At 46.0% G+C, this 21999-nt stretch overlaps 1 protein-coding gene across 2 annotated transcripts in view; it reads left to right on the forward strand.

Moving 5' to 3' along the window:
* MGAT5 (alpha-1,6-mannosylglycoprotein 6-beta-N-acetylglucosaminyltransferase) overlaps nucleotides 1-21999 on the forward strand; it is a 335910-nt gene that overhangs the window by 29155 nt on the left and 284756 nt on the right. For both annotated transcript variants that reach the window (XM_030326467.1, XM_030326469.1), the window contains exon 2: nucleotides 18126-18175. The gene's annotated coding sequence lies outside the window, so the exon portion shown is untranslated. The remainder of the gene's footprint in view (nucleotides 1-18125; nucleotides 18176-21999) is intronic.

Genomic DNA, 21999 nt, shown 5'->3' on the forward strand with positions numbered 1-21999 from the left:
AGGTGGTTATCTCAGTACTTTTGTAAATAAGAGGAAGACACAGCATTTTCCACTCCGTGTTAAAGTTTCAACCTAGAAGACAGAGAGACCTGCTGGCTAATTAAGGCAGTGAGGGTAGGGAGGAAGAATATGGGACACATGAATGGTGGGGGGATGGACAGATATGCAAGAGAGCTTCCGAGGGGCAGTTTGCCCACTTCTGTAGTGTTTTAAGACACAACCCTTCCAAGCTCTGAAATCCATGTGGCCCTTTCAGAACTGAAGTAGGGAGGCTGTGACTGATTTACCTAAGGAACTCGTGCTATCATTGCCCGCCCTTTCCCCAGGCTCCGTGCTTGACCGGTCCGTGCTGCGACCGGACGTGCCAGGCAGAGGGCGAAAGCAAGTCTCATCTGGGGAGACTGGAAGCCCAGCAGAACCCCCATTCCACCTGTCATGGGAGACAGGAAACCCAGTGGCTCCACTGGTTGGTTGGCGTGTCCCCGCAGCTGGCACAGATCTCAGTCAGTGGCTCTGATTCTCAGGCTCTGTAAGATGACCCTTTCATCTGAAGTCGGCTAACAGTGATCACACCCCTCAGACTCTAAAAAAATATATATTTTTTTAATATTTATTCATTTTGGAGACAGAGGCAGCATGAGCGGGGGAGGGGCAGATAGAGAGGCACAGAATCCAAACCAGCCTCCAAGCTGTCAGCACAGAGACTGATGTGGGCTCGAACTCACGAACTGTGAGATCATGACCTGAGTCGAAGTCGGATGCTGAACCAACTGAGCCACCCTGGTGCCCCAGCTCTCCTCAGACTCTAAATCTAACCCAAGAAAATGGCTGAATACGAGCTCTCTCCAAGACCTGTACATTTTACCAAGTCAGAGGTAGATCTTTTGCAAGCCACTCTGACAAATGTGCTGTCATACCCTCACTAATGAGGGGTGAGGCAATCCAGGCAAATGAAACTCCTTGCTCAAGTATGACCGAGAAGCCTCTTTCTACATCTAAGTTTGATTCTGATCATTGTTTATGAGGGTCCTGTGTGAGGCTATCTTGGCCATGTGTGGCTTTTCCTGGTGAGTAACCGCATCCATTCTAAACAGGGAAGGACTTTTTCCTCAAAATGTTAAAGTTTAGGGATAACAGTGGCTCAGATTGAAGAGGCCGAGTGTGATATTTCTGTCACAATGACAGCCCTGTGTTTTGGGTTAGTCCCACAGGATGGGAGCCCTCTTTTTAGCCCTTATTCTAATTGTGTGATGGGAGATGCAGGGGTGGGTTAGGACGCGTACTGACTTTGTTCGGGACTTTTAGAAATTGGCAGGCAGCCTCTGGGAGAATCCCTTCTTTCTCTGCCACCTGGGCATTTCTCTTGCCTGGACAGCTGTCTCCACCACCACACTGGCCCAGGCCACTACCACTTCTTGCCTGGAGGATGCAGTGGTCTCTGCCTCCATCTGTGTACACAGCATCCACAGAGAGCTTTTGGAAATGCAAACCAGATCACTGCCATCAGCCCACAGCTCCTCTCTCCCTCTGAGAGGCAGCCTGTCGAGGCGGTTGAGGGCTTGAGTGCTGAAGTTGGTTCAGCTCTGTTCTAATTTTCACCAGCTGGGTGACATAGGGCAACTTAATTAACCTCTGTCCTCATCTGTGGAGATGATGATGCTATTAGAACCTGCATATGAGTGGTTATAAGGATTACATGTTTATTGGAGTGTTTAGACCAGTGCTGAATGTTAGTTAGGTTTATTGTTAGGATTCTGCCTAAAATTCACAGCATCCTTACAAGCTTAGACTCCATCTCATGCTCTTGATGAAGCCTATGGGGTACAGCAAGATCCAAGGCCAGGCAGCTTCTCTAGGCCAGTTACTCCTGCTTCCTTCCGAGTTTTCTACCCACGCTGGCTTCTCTAAAGCACCAGGCTCTCTTCTTCCCCAGGGCCTTTGCACAAGCTTGACCTCTGCCAAGAATGTTTGCTTCCTTTCCTCTTTTCTTGGTCAACTCCTGCTCCTCCTTCCTATGCCAACGTAATCGCTTCTTCCTCAGGGAGGCCTCCCTGGATGACTGAGGTGAAAATAGGTCCACATCATTCTCTGTGGTATCCTTCCCCACCCCCATTCTTTTCTTTCATAGTATCTGCCACAGTTGGTAATTCTGTATTCATTTGTATGTAGGGTTGCTTGATCTTCAAGCTCTCCTGTGCTTTAAGCTCCATGAAGCCAAGGATGGGCCTACAGCACCCAGCACAAGCCTGGCTTAGGGCCTGCACTACTCCCTAACTTGTGATGAATGAGTGCTCCTACCCTAGCTGGAATTGTGAGCTTCTTTCCTGGACCCTCTGTTGTTGTATGACATGGTGTTTATTTGCAGAGACCTTTCCAAATAACATTTCTAGGTCATAGGTCAGCCGTGAGGCCAGGAGATAGAGCTTAGTGGTTCTCAAACTGTAGCATGCATTAGAAACACCTGGAGGGCTTGTTAAAGCAGATTGCTGAGCCCACCCCCACAGTTTCTGATTTTGTAAGCATGGTGTGAGGCTCTAGAAGTTGCATTCCTTTTTTTTTTAATTTTTTTATTTTTTGAAGTTTATTTATTTATTTTGAGAGAGAGGGAGAGGGAGACAGAGAAAATGCCAGGGGAGGAAGGGTAGAGAGAATCCCAAAGAGGCTCCACACTGTCAGTGCAGAGCCCAACCATGGGGTTAGAACTCATGAACTGTGAGATCATGAGCTGAGCCCAAATCAAGAGTCAGACACTGAACTGACTGAGCCACCCAGGCAGCCCTAGAATTTGCACATCTGACAGGTTTCCAGGTGATGCTGGCGCTGCTGGTCTGGTGGCCACTCTTTGAAAACCACTGCTAGGGGAGCTCCAACAGTGCCCAGAGGCATGCTAGGTCATGGAAGGTCATGGAGGGAATAAAGGGCTAGGAGAAAAATAAACAAGCTGGCTTGTTATGGGCGCTTCAGGTAAGTTTGCCCTACTTCCTGCCGTCCTCACTGAGCATAATTCTCTGTGCGGTTAACAACCTCAGAGTGGGAACACCTGCTCTTCCTACTTCTTTTATTGCTCGGGTGGTCAAATGCAGGGGCTATACGGGTTTGAGGTCTGGGATCCCTCAGGAGAAGAATGTTTTAAAGGAGCTTGTTGTAATCATGCTGTTAAGACCCCAGAGCTAGGACCCCAGGGGTTTGATTGAAGCTAGATTTAGCATAGTTCTTGATGGCAGCTCCTTCTGCGGCGTGTTCTTGCAGAAACGCGCCTTGTGAAGGACACTTGAGTGGGCCCTCTCGGGCTCCTCTTCACTGACTGAGAGCGACAAGAAAGCTCTTAGTTTGCAGTGGTCCTAGAATAGGTAGGCACTTTCCAGAAGCGTGATCTCCTTCCTCATCATCACAGCCGCCATGCTGTGTTCATGGCTTTCAGGGGCTTTCATGGGCCCCAGCGGCAACTTCTCCCCCCGTGTGGGAGCGGGGGACTAGTGTTGCCGCAGCCAGGCCTTTGGCATCCAGTACGTCCAGGTTTGACGTCGCTCCTGTGGATATGCCTTCAGGTAACTAGCGTCTCGGTCTTTCCTGGCTTATAAGATGGGGATGATGCGGGGCGCCTGGGTGGCGCAGTCGGTTGGGCGTCCGACTTCAGCCAGGTCACGATCTCGCGGTCCGTGAGTTCGAGCCCCGCTTCGGGCTCTGGGCTGATGGCTCAGAGCCTGGAGCCTGTTTCCGATTCTGTGTCTCCCTCTCTCTCTGCCCCTCCCCCGTTCATGCTCTGTCTCTCTCTGTCCCAAAAATAAATAAACGTTGAAAAAAAAAATTAAAAAAAAAAAGATGGGGATGATGCTACACAGGGCAGCTTATGGTGTAGGGGTGAAAGCAAAGGAATCAAGTTGAAAAGGCTTGCCACTTCTTCACTGCTGTGACCCCGAGCAAGGTTGAATGTTCTGTAGTCTCCGCATCACCCTTCATCGTGTGGGGATTAGAATGGTACTTGCCTCTTGGGGTTCTTGGGAAGATGACATACTTGGGAGAGCTGGTGGGATCCAGGGCAATCTGTAGTTGAGATAATGGTGTTGTGCCGACGTTGAATGCTTGGGTTTGAGAAACGCATTGTGGTTGTGTAAGATGTTCACGTTAGGGACTCTGGACAGTATACAGGGAATCTGTACCGTCTTGGCAACTTTCCGGGAAATGGGGAATTATTCCCAGAGGAAAAGTGTATTTTATCTTAACATTTATTCATTTTTGAGAGAGCGTGTGAACGGGGGAGGGGCAGAGAGTGAGGGAGACCCAGAATCCGAAGCAGGCTCCAGGCTCCAAGCTGTCAGCACAGAGCCCCACGCGGGGCTCGAACCCACGAGCCGTGAGATCATGACCTGAGCTGAAGTTGGATGCTTAACCAACTGAGTCACCCAGGTGCCCCAAGGAAAAGTATATTTTAAAAAGTGTGAAGCATCCAGCAAAGTGCTTGGGATTTAATAAGATCTCAGTAAACGGTAACTCAAAGGGTCATTTTAACCAAAGTGTATTGTCTGGCTGACTACTTTACAAATGATATATTAGGGGGCACCTGGGTGGTGCAGTCAGTTAAGCATCTGACTTAGGCTCAGTTTCGGTTTGTGAGCTCGAGCCCCGCTTTGGGCAAGCCCCACTTCTCTGTCTCCACCCTCACTCATTTGCATGCTCTCTGTCTCTCCCTCCCTCTCTGTCTCTCCCTCCCTCTCTGTCTCTCTCCCTCCTCCTCTCTCTCTCTCTCTCTTTCTCCCCCTCCCTCCCTCCCTCCAAAACAAAACACAAATGGTATATTAGTTTTCTACTGCTGCTATAATAAATTGCTAACGAGTAGCTTTAAATAACACAGATTTGTTAACTTAGGGTTCTGGAGGTCAGAAGTCCAAAATAGGTCTCATGGAACTAAAATGAGGGTGTCAGCAGGGCTGCATGTTTCCTGGAGGCTCTGGGGAGACTGTTTTTTCCAGCTTCCAGAGGCAGCCTTGTATTCTATGCCCCATGGCTCCGTCTTCGAAGCTAGTAATCAAATCACTTTGACTTCTGCCTTCATCGTTATATCTGCTTCTGACTCTGACCCCTCCTGCCTCCCTTTTTTAAGGATCTTGTGATTACATCTGGCCCATTTGGATAATCCAGGATAATCTGCTTTTAAAATCCTTAACTTAATCATATCAGCAAAGGCCCTTTTACCTTGTCAGGTAACATGTTCATAGGTCCAGGACAGAGATGTCTGTGGGGGAGCATTCTGCCCACCGCAAGTGGTACCTGTTCTTTGATTTCCTTGGGTGAAGTTTATGCGCAGGGGGCAGAGAAAGGAGCTTTGCTCTCCAGCTGTTTACCTTGGAGGTGTGAGCTCTGTGTGGGTGGGTGCCAAGGGTTCAGGCCACTGTTTAATGTCTGCAGATGTGTGTGATGCACAGCTGAGCGTAATGTTACTGAGTGTCCATACGGTCCGTATTCTTGACTTGTGGGCTTGATACTTTTGGGCACAGAAACGGGGATGCCAGGTATGTCTTAGCAGATCATGCTAATGTATGTTCTGTTGAGTCTGAAAGCTGATAACCCCAAACCCCTTATAAGCACAGGTTGTGGGTCATAGATGAGACTGGATGCCACACTCCCTTAGTTCCTTGTTCAAGTCCCTTTTCCTACTGCTTCTCTTTCTCTTTACCTGCCCCTCTGTCTGTCCGGGCTGTCTAGCATGGAAGCCACTTAGCACCGTGTGTTTGGCTGTTGAGTACTTGAAATGCAACTCATCTGAATTGAGATACGCTGAAAATATAGAATACACATCAAATTTTGTGAGGTGAATGTGCTAACCACTATACTAGGGACACAAGAATACACATTGAATTTTGAAGACAGTGTGGAGAAAGGAATGTGAACGAGTTCATTAATGATTAATATCAATTACATGTTTTACAATACTTTGTCTACGTTGGGTTAAATAAAATACGTTATCAAAATTAATGTCACCTGTTCCTTGTTACTTTGTAATGTGGCTTGGAGAACATGTAGACTTACATATGTGGCTCCTATTATATATATTTTTTGGACAGTGCTAGCCTAAATTCTGCTAATCTATGGTCTGTGTATGAAGGGTCCCCGTTATTTCTGTCCGTGTCATGTAAAAGCCTTCCCCAGAACTTCTTTCTTTCTTCCCTTCCCCCCTCCTTCCACCCTTCTTTTTGTCTTTTCTCTTCCTTCTCTTTCTCACTCCACACTCCTTTTCTGTTGGCTTGCAAGGAGCCTGCTAAATGAATCCGTGGAGTTGGGAGTGTTAAATCATTTGAATCATGACAAGGTTGCTCAGAGAGAAAGGTGGCTGGTGCTTTACGCTGGCTCGCGATGTCAGGAAGTTAATCACTATTTGCAGCTCACGATTCTTCCTCTTTCCTCCCTAGAAGATTCTGGGTTTTTTGTTTGTCTGTTTTGTTTTAGTTGGGGGTGGTAGCATTTTTTTTTTTTTTTTTTTTCTTAAGAGCTCCCTCCTTCTCTCAACTGTGCCTTGAACATAGCTGCTCTGGAGAAGGGCAGTGGTCTCGTGCTCGCAAAAGGGCCGCAGAATCATCTGGGGAGCGAAAATGCAGATTCCTGAGCTCTGTGCTGCTGAGTTTTGCCCAAAATGAGGCTGGATTTACACCCAACAATTCGGTAAGCACATGTGTCCGACTGGTGTGGCCATACAGCCCAGGCTAGCGTGGTGTGCCTCAGTTTCCACTCCTGCAAAGTGCCCACTGGTTTGCCAGAGCCGCTGGTGGGAAATACTGATGAGGGGCACCAGCTGTCCCTGGGGATGGGGTTGGGGGGAGGGGTCGGCCAGTGTCCTGGGGACACAGGTGACCATCCCTGCTCCCTAGCACCCAGCACCTGAAGATGGCTTGTCATACCTGAGACGTCATTCTTCATTAGCACTCAAGTGAGAGGTCAGTGAAAGGGCACACGGTCAAGAGGGGCCAGTCCCGAGGTGATGAGCGAGAGCTCTGTGGTGAGACAGTTGGGGTGCACGTGCTTGGCTCGGCCACCTGTCAGCTGTGCGACTTTGAGGTTGTTCTGACTCTGTGTCGCAGTTCCTGCTTCGGCACGTGGTTGTAGCTCCCAAATGGGGCTGTCCTGGAAACTGCACGGGGGCCTTGGCGGGTAGGTGAGCGTCCAGCAACGCTGGCCGCTGCTCTGCTGCCCCGCAGCTTTCACTGATGTTCTCCGATACTTGTCGGGAGCGTCAGGCTTCCACCGGCCCGGAGGGTGCAGCTGACTTGGCCGTGTGAGAGAGCCCCACCTTCGAGCCCCGAGGTGGGTGTGGGCCGGGGGAGAACAGGGAGAACCGGGCAGCTGGAGCAGGTGAGGCGGCCCGGGGCAGAGAGCTGCCTGCAGTACTCACAGATGCGCAGTGAGTTGGCGGGTCTTCAGAGAGATGGAGGCCCTTGTGAAGCAGCCTGGTTAGCTCACGCCTCTTGGATTCTGACAAGCTCTCCCGCCTAGGGCCTGCATCAGAGGGGAAGCTTCTGTCTGCACCAGATGACTTGGTAAGGTAAGAGCTCGTGTGCCCCAGCAAGCCCAGTGTGGTGAGCCTGCTGGGCCCTGCTCTGGTGGCTGGGGCTGGGCCTGGGAGCCCCCGGAAGAAAAGTCATTTTCCAGCTCTGTGCAGTAAGGCTGTGGCCCAGAGGACACGTATTTCTAGCGCGAACCTGGTTACCTGGTAACTCCTATAACTTCTGAGCGCTGGCCTCGTGCCCTTCCTCTACCCTCCAGCAGTTGAGACCTGGGTCAAGGATTCCACCACCTCCCACCCGCGATGCCCCGTGGGCCCCAGGACGGGACCTTGGAAGAGTAGAAAGAAACTAAGTAACCCCCGGGGCCCTAGGTAGGCAGAGAGTGGGAGTTCCGGGCCTCCCTGTGCTCTGACTGCCCCTCTGAGTTTGCAAAACCTTGCAAAATGTATCTGAAAGAGTTTTATGTTTCTTCCGGTTAAAGGGTATCCTCCTGGCTGGGACTGTCTTTAGTGAAGTTTGTAACATCTTATCCACCGGAATGTTCATTCCATATGTGTGAATATTTTTTCTCTCTGCACTTGGGGCTCTTTTTTGTTAGACTGGTTTCAATCACAGATTCATTTTTCAAAAAGTAACCAATAGTAGCAGTGTGTTTTCCATTCAGGAATGGCCTTGCTAGTGTTATGTGTAAATATGAGTAGCTATGAATATTTAGAGATTGACAAAGCTATAAAAATGAGGAGGCACATATTTGCCTTGAGGAAATGAGTCTCCTTGCAGCTCTCAATGTAATTTTTATGCATTCCCTGTGTGAGGACTCTGGCTCATGACCCAGGAGGTGGGGGTTGTCAGCCGAAAGGCCGGCCTGGTTTACGAGCTTAAAGAATGTGACCGGAAGGAGATGACAGATGTGAGCAAGGAGCACGACGGTTTTTTTGTTTGTTTGTTTGTTTTTTGTTTCCTTTTCCAGTTGTGTTTTGTTTTGAATTAAAATCCTCTTTAGTAAATGCCATTAATTGAGCTGCTCACCATGTACTGGGAATTTCAGATATAGTCCCTCACTTAATCCTTAGACTGACTCTTTGAGGTTGATTATTTATCACATTTTAGAGATAAAGATACTGTAGCTTAGTGGTTGAATAATTTCCCCCGAGGTCCCACGGCCAGGATCAGAATAGAGTTGGGATTTGAACACAAGTGATTTTAATCCTTGTAACCATGTTGTTGCTATGCTACATGTCCCCCCCCCCCCCCCCGCCCTTTTAAATGTTTATTTTTGAGAGAGAGAGCCTAAGCAGGGAAAAGGGCAGAGGGGCGCGGACAGAGGGTCTGAAGCAGGCTGTGTGCTGATAGCAGAGAGCCCAATGAGTGGCTTGAACTCACAAACCGTGAGATCATGACCTGAGCCAAAGTCGAATGCCTAACCGACGGAGCACCCAGGTGCCCCCCCTGTCCTCTGAAGGAGGCTTACTAATAATAGGAGAAAGAAGGGTAGAGTAACATTTGTTGAATGTCTACTGGGTGCTAGGTGCTTGGCTACGTGCTTTACCATTGTCTCGAACCCTCCGCGCTCCTGGGGGTAGGTACTATTATTACCTGGGTTTCACAGAAGGTAAAAGGGAGGTGTAGAGGTATTAAGTGCCTTGCCAAGCAAGTGGTGGAGCTGGATTTCATGAGGCAGAGGCAGCCCAGAGTCTAGGCTCCATCCTGCAGCATGGAGCCTCCATGGGCTTATGGTGAATAAACTGTGTATTGAAGGGGTCTTAGTGGTCTGAGAATCCAGTCAGACTAATGGGCTTACAAGCATGGATTGGGGCTCTTTTCAGTGGATTATCAAATATTTGAGAAACATCGGTTTTGTGTAAGATTCTGAGTCTAACATGCTCCTCAGAGATCTGGAAAAGTATGACCTGCCCTGTTCTTGAGGAGCTGACATTCTGGTTTTGAATGTTACCACACACAGGAGGGAACAGCACTTCAGGTTTGGGAAAGTTTCCCAGAGTAGATGTTTGTGATGTGGGAGGGGTAAGTTGGATGTGTTGGGGGTGGGGAAGACATGGTGACAGGGATAAGAAAGACTAGTGCCTTATCTGCCCTGATTGAGGAGGGCGGACAAGGCCAGGGTTTGATCTTAGAAATGGTGGCCTAAGCCACCTTGTGAGACGGTGTGCGTGCGTGCGTGTGTGTGTGTGTGGGGGGGGGTGGGTGTTCCTGAGGTGCATCTGGCAGGTTATCAGGAATGGATTGGGAGGGAGGGGGATGAGGCTGGAGAAGGTCCACCAGGTCACAAAGCTATTGTTGTGAGCCACTGAGCAGGAAGGGTTAATGCTGGAACTTTCATTAGGTCTTGTAATTCCATGGGCAAAGGTGAGTAATGCCCTGAAGAAAGGCAAGGGTGGGCCTTACTGATATGACTGAGGCGAGAGAGGAACATTTATCCAGGATCAGATGATTTTCATAGGCTCTAAGAGAGGAATGTGTTAGTTTATCTCCCTTTCACTCCACAGGAAAGAATTGATTTGCATTTTTATTAGACAACTCTCCACCTGCATCTCTTTTCCTAGCTCTACAGAGCTCCCATTCATTACTTTTTCATCGTGGTGAGAGAGGCCCAGGTGTGATCTGGAGTCTGGGACTGATAAGGGCAATTACCTGAAGGAGTTGGCATTGAAGGTGGCACGTGGACTTGGGTCCACCACTTTATAACCCATGTTGGCAGCCATGGAGACTGACTTGTCTTGGGCATATTGTGCAGATAGGAGGGAGCATGGGAGAGGAAAGCAATGAAGAACTGACCAAGGGAAGAGCTGCTATGCTCAGTGCACTGAGGAGGTTGTAATCCTCAAAGGTCAGGTCAGTGACCTTGATGTTTAACACTCTGTGTGCTGTACCCCAGGCTTTCTAATCTAATAGTAACCAACAGTATGTTCTAGGATCTTGGCCTAGATGGGAGCTGTACCCAGAGTTTCTCAAGTTTTTAATTCCTGGAAATCTTTGAAGTAACTCCTTCCAGGTCAGATGTCACCACAGGGACAGAGGCTCTCTTTTCTAACCTTCTGTCAGACTTTGATTGTCACCAAAGGCTTGTCTCATTGTTAATTATCCAACTTTTAGTGAAGCAGTTGGGTGAGAGTGATTTGAGAAGTGGTGTCCTTGCATTGATTTCTTTAATCATTAGAAACAAGAGACCAAATTTGGGGATTTTGTCTTACCAAGGAGGAATAGGGGAGATTAACTTCTTGAGAAAGTGTTTCAGTGAGGGTATGCCTCAGGGACGCCCTTGTGCATGCGGCTGTGGTTGCTGCTGAGTCTTTCCTGACCTACAGTTGGTTAGCATGGTTATTCTCAAATGGAAGGGCTTATGATGATTGTGTCTTCTCATTTCTCTTCTGCGAGGCCCGTCCTTTATTTCTAAGTCTACAAATGACCTAACTTGTCACGGAATGTTATTCCTTAAAGGATGAGCTCCAAAGACCCATAGGTATGGCCACAGTTGGTCTGATGGTGCCCTTGATGAGTTCTATGGCAAACAGACTCAGTCCTCCTGCACACTGTTGGTAGGATATTAAATGAGAGCATGCCTTCTTAGAATATCTCTGCACCAGCACCACCCAGTAGTACTTTCTGCCATGACGGAGATGTTGTGTAGCTGAACTGTCCAATATGATAGCCACTAGCCACGTGTGGACATTGGACCTTTGAAATGTGGCTGGTGTGTCTGAGGAACTGCATTTTTAATTTTATTTTGTTGTGATTGAATTGAGCCACATGTAGTAAGTGGCTACCATACTGGATAGGACTGCTTGAGACCATGACCAGACCAGAGATGACCGATCCCTGTGTTAGGACTTGGATATAGGTCTCAGTTGGGCAGGCTTGTCTGTGCAGGGAGGGTTAAGACACTGCATAGCGTAGTGGACATTAGTCTAATAGCACAGAACTGTGACATTGTATTTAAATGTTGAGATGCAAACAAGACTTAGGTCAGTTGGAGCTAGAGTAGGCAGGGAAGTTTCTTAGAGGAAGATGGCATGCCTGTAGTTTTCAGGTCTTCTGGAATAATGTCTAGGCAGCCATAAGTGTTCTATTTACTCATGCTCTGGGGAAGTGGTGTGGAATGGAAGATTCCAGGCTTGGGAGCTTGACAGATCTGTGTGAAGATAGTGGTCACTTAAGCAAGCTAGGTAGCTTTCTGAGCTTCAGTTTCTTCATCTGCAAACTGTGTATAATTGTACCTCAAAGAGCTGTGGTTATGTTAACTTATACAAGGTACCTGGTGTCTTGGTACGTAGCAGGTTCTCAGTTAATGTAGACATTATCCTAGAAAATAGGAGTAGCATGTGTGTGCATACTGAAGCTGCATGTTGAGCCTGAGTTTATGCTCCTTTTTATCCTCTGTAGAAGGCGGCCTGCCTATTCAATACCTATTGAGCTAGGAGTCCTGAGACTGTTGTAGAGAGTCTAGAAAACACAAGGATGGGAAGAGACAAGTAATATACAGAGGGACCCTTGGAAAATTGAGAATTGTAGTGTGATAAATCAGTTCATCTCTGGGGTCAGTGGTAAGGGCACAGGTTTATTGGTGCATATTGCAGTCTTCAGAACTCTGGCCTTTATTTTCCTCCCCTTCTGGAGGAGTAGTCAGTGGAGTTTACAGCTTAAACACTCTGGGTTTCTGGGCATTTATTTGCATGGCACCTTAAACACATCCTGGAGACAATTCCATTATCATTTCCTTATCTGCATTCTGTGTTTACTTGAACATGAGGTTGATTTAGTATCTTACAAGAACTGAACGCTGTCTTGCAGACATCATTAATCTAACCTTTCTTATCCAGCATAAGTGTGAAATTAATCAAAAAGGAAAGGGAAACTAATAATATGCTGGTATTCACAATTCATCGGGAGACCTCACAACAAGTATGAAATTAACTTCTCCAAATTAATACACATATCAACAAATTAAAGGTAGGGAAAAGGATTATTTATTATTTAGGAAATGCTCCTTAATGCTTCCTGCTTTGATAATTAGTTAGATGATGGGTGTTGTCTGGTGATAGCTGTTGAGTATTGTGAGGTTACCTTAGGACCACAGAATGCATTAAATCACCTCCCCCAGCCCCCATATTTCACTTAAATAAATGAGATACAGCCGGATGGCTAACGTGTACTTGTTTGATGTCAATTGGAAAAGGTGTGCCCAAACACTTGGAGTTTTGATTTCTATTTACAATAAGCTAAATTTGATCCTGGGTTCTGTGTTTCCTTGTTATGACATGTGGTATGATCACTTTCAAAGGATACATTATTGTGAACACATTATGGGAAAGAATGGAGTGTTATAATTATAACTCTCTATCACAGCTTTTGCTGAGGTTGATAAAGGACAAGCTTTTGTTACTGAATTGTTCCTGTAATTACAGCAGAAATAACAGGCAGCAGTCACCTTCCATTAGGGGTGGGCAAGAAGGATCCTTACTATTTAAGTGATCACATAAGGTGCTGAATGAATCATCATCAGCCTCATCATGAAGAATTAAAAATAAACGGAACAGCTGACATCATCCTATAGCAGGTTTTATGGATCCGAGGAATGCCAGATAGTTGAAGGAAAAGAGCTGTATGTTCTGATGCCCCAGCCCATGTGTTAATAGCCTATTGGAAGTTGTTCTTAAACTTGAGCCAGCATCCGACTCTCCTGGGCCCCAGCCTAGTGTCTCTAATTCAGTAGGGGTGTGGTGAGGTCTGAGATTTTGCATTGCTAGCTTCACAGATGATGTTGATATTGTTGATTTGAGACTGCGTGTTGAGAACCTTTGGGCCAAAGGACAGAAACAGGTGTAATTTGGGGAAGGTTCAAGCAACTGAATTCCAAGATTAATTCCTTAGTGTCTGTTAAAATAATCTTGATGAAAATACTAATCACCCTTGGGGATGGTGTGCAAGCTTTGTCAAGGGATTCTGCTCTTCCTGACATTGTGAGTGAACCATAAAAAACAGGGGCAAACCTAGATAAATGGTGTCCCTGGCTCTCCCAGCCCACTGTCCTCATGTCTTGGTAAAATCTTGGATAAATGTGTTTTTTTTTTAACATTATTTTATTAAAAAAAATTTTTAATGTTTATTTCTGAGAGAGAGAGAGAGAAACAGAATCCGAAGCAGGCTCTGCACTGTCAGCTCGGAGCTGGACACAGGGCTCAAACTCACAAACCATGAGATCATGACCTGAGCAGAAGTTGGATGCTTAACCAGCTAAGCCACCCGCGTGCCCCTGAATCTTGGATAAACTTTGATGGATACAAATACCTCTAGAATTCAAGTTACCTATGAATTCTCAAGTTGCAAGGTTTGAATTTTTTTTACTTGTCCATCAAACACATTTTACCTGGGGACCATCTGGAGGAGAACAGTCATTTTAACTAAGGGTATTGCCAAGTCCCCGGTCACTGAATCATTGTTACTGTCACACCTGCCGTGCAAAATAGCTGTTAGCAAAATGAAAATCTGATGTAACCAGCATTACGAGAGGCTGTGGTTCCAGGCTTCTGACTGGTTCTACAACTGCCTTTTTTTATCCTATGAATGATCGTTCAGCAGTAGCAGCCACAGCGGTAAGAATCCCTAATATTTGTGGAGGGTTCCCTGTCAGGTGGTAGCTGTGGTTCTGGCTGTGTTGTGTTAGCTCAGATGAATCCCACTGCCGTTCTGTGAATGAGACACCATGATCACCTCTGTTCAGACACAAGAAGATGGAGACTGAGAGAGCCACTTGGTGGTCCTCACACAGCTTGTGAGCATTGGACTTCTCTCTTTGAGTCCAGGCAGCATGAGCAATGTGGGGCAGATTTAGATTGGACTGTATTTGGGGGGAAAGTTTCAGTGGCATTGCGATGAGAGGCCTCCCTGAAATGGAAAGGTGCTAGAAAGTTTTGAAGTATGTTGCAACCAAAAGTATTTAAGGTTAAGTTGTGTAAGTTCTGATGTCAAGGATCGCTTTAGATCTTTGTAATTGTGCAAAATTTCACTTTGTGGTGAATTTAGCTGCCCTGCCCCACATAAGATGAAAGCCATTTGAAGCCAGCATTGCCATTGTGGTTTTGTTTTGTTTTGTTTTTTTGCTATGTGACTATCTGATATTATCTGATATTTGATCAGGAAGATTGAATGATAAAAGCTTATAAACATGCTTATGATTCTCTCGTGGGTACCAGTAAGTACATCTTATCATTTGAAATGATTTCTGTAGGCATGAAGATACTTTGGACAGAGCCATACGCTCCCTTCAACTATTTTCTCACATGAATACATGTATGGAACAGCGTTGGTGCTGTCCGTGAGCCACCTTGGCTTATTAACCTCCAGGAAAGGAGACAGGGAAAGACTGTTTTGAGCTATGTCCACGGTTGTTTGGCATCATGATTCTGAGACATGGAGAGACATGGTTCATAGGGAATAAGACAGTGAAAAACTTGAGTGTAAACTTGAGAAGGGGATCAACCCAGAAGATTCTGGTGCAGAAGGACATGAGGGGCGAGGAGGTGTGAGACCCCTAGGTCTGGAATTGGCCACCATCGTCATGTGTTACTGGATCCAAAGGAGGTTCTGTGGTGGTGATTCTCAAACATGCAAGGGAAGGGGGTGGGAGGCAAGAAACTCCAGGGCAGATTCCTTATAGAATACCACCCTAGAGCGCAGAGCTGGTCAAGTAGGGTATTTTGCTACCCATTTGTAATCTCTTTTATCCAAAATAACAAATCATGGGGTTAAATGTTGGTTGAAAATGGGATTCCAGCTTTTCCTGGCTACTTTTTCACTGACTTTGTCTCCTGTGTTCACCACCTTTTTCTTTTTAGATTGAATTGAATTCCCATGATGCTTTACAAATGCTCTCCTAATTTAGGTGTAATTAAGAAAGGGAGGAAAATCAAAGCGTGAGCCCAAGAAGAGAGTGAGGGAGGCTATTAATGCCCAGAAAACAAACGTGTGGGTGAAATCTTGATGAAGCTGTAAAGTGCTGCTGTTCTGAAAATGTGGAAGGAGAGGGGTGCCTGGGTGGCTCAATGGGTTAAGCATCAGACACTTGGTTTCAGCTCAGGTCATGATCTCATGGTTTGTGAGTTTGAACCCTGCATCAGGCTCTGTGCTGACAGTGCAGAGCCTGCTTGGGATTCTCTCTCCTTCTCTCTCTGCCTCCCCACTGCCCATTCTGTCTCTCTTTCTCAAAGTAAATAAATAAACTAAAAAACAAAATGAGGAAGGAGAAAGGACTTCCTTCCATGTTTTCTTGATCTAGAGACCTAACTAGAAGTGACTAAGTTCTCATTAATGTTTTACTTATTTAGCTCCTCAGCAAATGATAATTTAAGATGAGTTGAACATGAAAGTTTGCTGAGGATAGGAATTGAATGGCCCTTTGGTTTCATAGTGACCATGAATTTTGCTAATGATAGAGCCAAGGGTAATGCACTCGTTTTCATAGGACTTGAGGAATAGCTTGTCTGATGCTTAAGGGGAAATCAAGGTTGAGTTTTTAGTTAATGTATTATCAAAGAAAAATTCAGATTTGAGAGCATTGAACTTTTTGTGGGGGGAGGAGGCACATCATGCACATTTAAAAAAATCATACAATCTTAACTGCTCGATCCCAGCCCTTACTCGGAAAATTGCCCTTTAATGCACCAGTTGAGATGTTGATGAAAACAGACAGAAAAGAGCAAAAACACAGAAAGTAGGCCTTTATCATTTAGGTCTAAGGCACATGGATATTCATTTTGCTAGCTTATGCCACTACACATGATTGAAGGGGTTTTGGTATTGACCAAAATGCTCAGGATTGTTTTCTTAAAATACATCTTGATGACTGGACTTGGTGGAATTAGCAGCTTCTTTGGTTTCACAGTATTGCATCCCTATAAACTGTTCTTTCACCTCAGAGCTGTGTCCAAATGGAGACTGATATAAAAAGGGGGCCACACGATCACTGACATTGACGGAGTGCTTTCTAACCTTCCATCCTTCCTTTTTTTTTTTTTAAATGAAGTCCACTTAAAAAAATTTTTTTAATGTTTATTTGAGAGAGTGCATGCAAGTAGGGGAGGGGCAGAGAGAGAGAGAGAAGACAGAGGATCTGAAGCAGGCTTTCTGCTCTCAGCACAGAGATGTGGGGCTCGAACTCCTAACCATGAGATTATGACTTGAGCCGAAGTCGGCTGCTTAACTAACTGAGCCACCCAGGTGCCCTTGACCTTCTGTCCTTCTTCAGTAAACATTTCTGAGGTAGGACTGATGGCTGGAGTTGGTGGTTTGGAATGACCGCTGGTCGAGCCTCTTCCAAGTGCCCTGGCACACAGCTGTCTGGTATTGCTCAGAGATCATTGACACACAGGTGTTAATGCTGCGAGGGGTAGTTAGTTGTATGCTGTAGACCATATAACAATTTTGATGTAAAAGATTTCGATTTAAAAAATAACCAAACTCAGGGGCGCCTGGGTGGCTCACTTGGTTAAGCATCTGACTCTGCGTTTCGGCTCAGGTCATGGTCTCACTGTTCGTGAGTTCAAGCCCCCTCCATTGGGTTCTGCATTGTCAGTGCGGAGCCTGCTTGGGATTCTCTCTCTCTCACCCTCTCTGTCTCTGGCCCTCCCCTGATTGTACTCTCTCTCTCTCTCTCAAAATAAATAAATAAACTTAAAAAAAAATAGCCTAATTCAGACATTTTGTAGCAGAAAATGATGCATCATGTTCTTCCATGAGGTTCTTCAGTGGTGAAGCAGTTGGTTAGTCTTAGAATACTTCTGGGGAGTCCGCTTGAAGATGGGTCTGTGCATCATGGTTTTTATTTTTTCCTCCCTCCTCCATTCCCCCTGTCTCCTTCCCTCCCTCACTGTTGAACTATTTCAGTTTTCTAATTCTCTGCTGACAAATTCCAGGAATATCAGAAACATGCAGTATATATCTGTTAAAGGACATGTACCCCCCCTTTTATTTTATAAAGGAATATTATAGAGGGAAAATACTAGCTTTATCAGAAGCACATAGATCTATTTCTAAAATGCTTTTCACTCTTTTTTTTTCTTCTTCTTGAAGGTGAAGTGGCTACAAGTAATCTGTTCCATTTGAATGAACAGGCATGTAATTCAGTTGGGTTTATCTTCTATTGCAAACTCTTTAGTTTTTGGTAATAGAGCTATCTGTTTTTAAAAATGTGTGCATACATATATTTGGAACTGTGTGTGTATATTAATGCAGTCTAGTCCGGAAAGCATTAGAATTGGTAAAAGCTTGGGTTTAATGCCTCCCGAGATTTGGAGAAGCCCCATCATTGCCAAACATAGTCTTGCTCCTACTGAGCTAATAATGGATGATTTGGGGTCTTAACACGTGCGATCATACTTTGTTTTTTTTTTTTTGTTTTTTTTTTTTTAGGTGAATGCCTTTGGGTGTTGAAGTGATCGGCCTTCCCAGCTGGCTATTTTTAGGCTATCTCTTTTTGGGAGACTGTGTTGAAAGGCAACTGGGTTCCAAAATGGGAGAAATAAAGTCCATAGAAGGTCTTTGTCAACCTGTTGGCAATAGGTCAAGAAGTTAAAGAGGAGAAACTTAACAGTGTCTTTGTCTTTGTGATTTCAGGAGTGATTACTGTTCTGAAGTGAGCATTGGAGGAGGATCCATTAGGCCATGTAAGTACTGAAGTAAGCAGATATTCATGTGGCTGATTACAGACCCAGGATATTTGCCGTTGGGAGGGAGAAGTGCAAATAGTTGAGTCAGATGTTAGCATTTGGAACTGTGAGAATATAGACACCTAGTCCCAAAGGGCTGAGAGGTGGCTTTGCTAGTGCCGTTCCAATCCTGAGGGGACAATCCTGAGGCCTTAACCTACCTGGTTAAGGCCTGGTGGAGCTTAATCTTTTGGGATAATTGGGTAAGGATATTTTAGCTGGTTAGAATTAGTTAAGTGACTAGAGCAGAAGTCCATTGATTATTTTATTCAGTCATTATCAAACACAACTTGATTTAGCTTGATCATGGCCGGTTACCCTGACATGGAATGGCTGGCTCCTTCAGAGCTAGTCATCCCAAACCTGACACAGAGGGTCATGGTGGGAATAGAAGTCAAACCGATGAATCGGACAGAATGATTCCTAAAGACTGCACAGTCTCCGAACTGTCTGTATCAAGGAGCCATTGCTCAAGAAGTACATGTACTAAGTCCTCAGTTATGAACATATTTTATGAGGGAGGAAATGTGCTAAGTACTTTATTATTTGAACTGTCTGAATAGCCCGTAGCAATTAAAATTAGTGTCCAGGCCACCCTTGAGGGTTACCTTGATGAATGAGATGTTCGACTTGGGAGCAGAGTATTTGGATTTCACAGTCTGATAGGATTTGGGTGTCAAGGTTATGGGGCTAACAAAATGAAACATTAAACATACTTAATTCCTGTTTCTTTGATGTATGTGGGTCTTTGAACACACTTTGTCTCTAACAACATCACAGGGGAAAAAAATACCACAGTGGGGGGAAAAAACACGCCAGCAACTCACAAGCAGACGAATGTCTGATAGGAATAAAAGCCTTAATGTTAGAGCTAGAAAATCATATGACCATGTGACTTTTATCAGAGGCTTCTCTCTAGCTGTCACCTTCAGAGTTTGTCCTGCTGGGAGGAACCAGAGAAACAAGAAGTGTCTCTTTTGGAACCTCAAAGGGATTCTGAATTTCTGAAGATGTGGAATTTTGTCTAAGATTAAATAGGCACATTTAATCCATCTCCCCCACCCCACCACGTACACACATGACTTAATTGTAATGGGACTTCATTTCAGGGGCTGGACAACTGAACAGTGTATCTTCAGGGGTCTGTTTGGAAGTGAGTTTACTGCTGACAGAGCAGTTTGTTTACTGCCCTCTGAGGCTTGGCAGGCATGGCAGCTGGGGGTAGTGGCTGACGTCCTGGAGACCTGGAGGTGGGTCTGAGGTCCCTGATCCCCAGCTGCTGGGGCTTATGCTGTGGGAACAATGAAGATCTTTCTGCCTATCCTGTGCTGTGATCCCCTCCTCCCACCACCCTGTGTCTGTGTCTGCCCTTACCTCCTGCTCTCAGCTGTGCACTCTGTGGGGTTGACAGCCTTCATGGAGCAGGCAGACGTGTTGGCATTGTGTGGCACCCCTGGGCTTTGTCTATCTGCCACCAAATATGTTGTCACCTTCCCTTTTGAGCCTGCCATATCTAGCTGCCTTTGAAGGAGGCCTGTTGGCTCCTTTGGGAATGACTACTGAAAGAGCAGCTGTCTGTCAGCCTCCTCCAGAGCCGTCGAATTGGGCTATTGTCAACCTATTGTTGGAAGGGTTCCCAACACAGCAGACTTGGCTGGCATTGACATTTGTAACTGGGAAGCCATATCACAGATGAGTTTGCATTTCTTTTTTTTTCTTAAAATTTATTTATTCATTTATTTAGGGAAAGAGAGAGCGTGCATAATCAGGGGAGGGACAGAGAGACAGGGTGAGAGAGAGAGAATCCCAAGAGGCTCTGCAGTGTAAGTGCCGAGCCCGATGTGGGCTCAAACTCACGAACTGTGAAATCATGGCCTGAGCGGAAACCAAGAGACTGACTCTTAACCGACTGAGCCACCCAGGTGCCTGAGTTTGCATTTCTTATAATCCTTTTAAGTAGCCTTCAGAATAGGAAGCAGGTGACTTTCACACACTTAGGCACCTCCCAAGAGTGTGGACATTGTTGGGTCTTCCTGAAGGCAGAGAAACAGATCACCATTCTTCCCACACCATCTCCATTCTCACTTAGGAAGTAGTTGCCCTGGCTTTATCTTTATGTTGATGCGTAACCATATGAATCAGTTTAGGTCAGGCTCTTAAGAACAAATAACTGTTTAACTCTGATTACCACAGAGCCTGTGAAAAGAGAGGAAAATAGATGTCAGATAAGGCTTTTCAGGGGTACCTGGGTGGCGCAGTCAGTTAATCGTCTGACTTCAGCTCAGGTTATGTTCTGATGGTTGGTGAGTTCGAGTCCCACATCGGGCTCACTGCTGTCAGTGCAGAGCCCGCCTGGGATCCTGTGTCTGTCCCCCCCCCCCCCCCCCCCCCCCCGGCCCCATCTCTGTCCCTGCCCTGGTCGCATGTTCTCTTTATCTCTCAAAAATAAGAAAACATTAAACAACAACAACAACAACAACAAACAAACTTAAAGGCTCTTCAGATGGGCCTTGTAGATCCCATACCTGGTTTTTTTAATGCCCCAATTTTTCAAAGAACCACCTTCTTTCATTTCTTAAGAACTGACCTGAAGAGAAAGATGCATTGTTTGTGGTAAAAATAAAAACCAGAGCCACACCGGGAGATCTTGTGAACACATACAGCCAAAGAAAGTGAAGAAGGTGTGAAGTGGAATCAGAATGCCTTTTACTTACTGTGGGTCTAGTAGACTGTAAATTCCTTGAGGGCTAGGATTGGCCTTAACTGTTCTTCTCAGCACTAGTGGCTGGCACAGCTCCTGGTCCATGGCAGCGCAGCGAGCTGAAAGAATGAGTCTAAAGCGGGAAAGGTTTTTGGTAGAAAAAGGTGTGTGTTTTATTATTCCGGTAGTATAGACATTGAAATATGTTCATCACATGAAGATTATGGGATTTCAAGTTAATGATGTTTTCCTGTTGGCGTCAAAGATGAGTAATCTTGGAAGAGGTGGGGGCTTAGATGGCAGGCCTGAGATGTGATTGAAATGAAACCCCTTCTCTGCCTGTGCTCAGATTTCTTTCTGCGGTTCTCAGGACATTAGTCATGTCTTAGGAAATGTCAGTGCCTGACCTTGGCTGTGTGCTGTGCAGCCAAGTCCAGTGTGTAGGTGGCTAGCCTCCCTGCAGTGGGGTAGGAAGAGACTCTTGAGCCAGCTTGATAGTGACCACAGGCTTTGGGAAGACTGGTACCTGAGGAATATCTGTCACCATCCTGGCCCTTTGCCTGTGGTGCACATTGGCATCTCATTCCTCTCTCTCAGAGCCCAGCGAGTGCCCCAGAGACGGTAGGACTGCATGCCGGGTAGCCCCCGCCCAGTACTGATGGACGGGCATGGTGGATGAAACCCTGCTTCTCTCCCTGCCCGAGGGAAGGGACAAATGTGGCTGTGGGGGTAGAAGATGTGTCATCGCCAGGGCGCATGTGTAAGGGTAGAGCAGTTGTCTTCATAAGACATGCCTGGCTTTGACTGGACCTAATCACAATTCTTGGTCCCTGGCAAGAGCTTTCAAAACAATGTCATGTATCTTTCTCTGATTTTACCTGAAAAAAAAAAAAAAATGTTTAAATATTTCAAGTATCCAGAGAAGTGCGGAGACTTAACTAAAACACTCAGGTACCCCCCTCCACCCCTTCCTCACCGTATCTGGTGGCTCCCTTTCTGATCTCCTGATGACACATGTCTTAACTGTGAAAGGTGCTTCTGTTAAAATTACCATACTTCTGTCCTTGGACATTAAAAAAAA

This window comes from Lynx canadensis, chromosome C1 (genome assembly GCF_007474595.2).
Source record: "Lynx canadensis isolate LIC74 chromosome C1, mLynCan4.pri.v2, whole genome shotgun sequence".
Lineage (NCBI taxonomy): Eukaryota > Metazoa > Chordata > Mammalia > Carnivora > Felidae > Lynx > Lynx canadensis.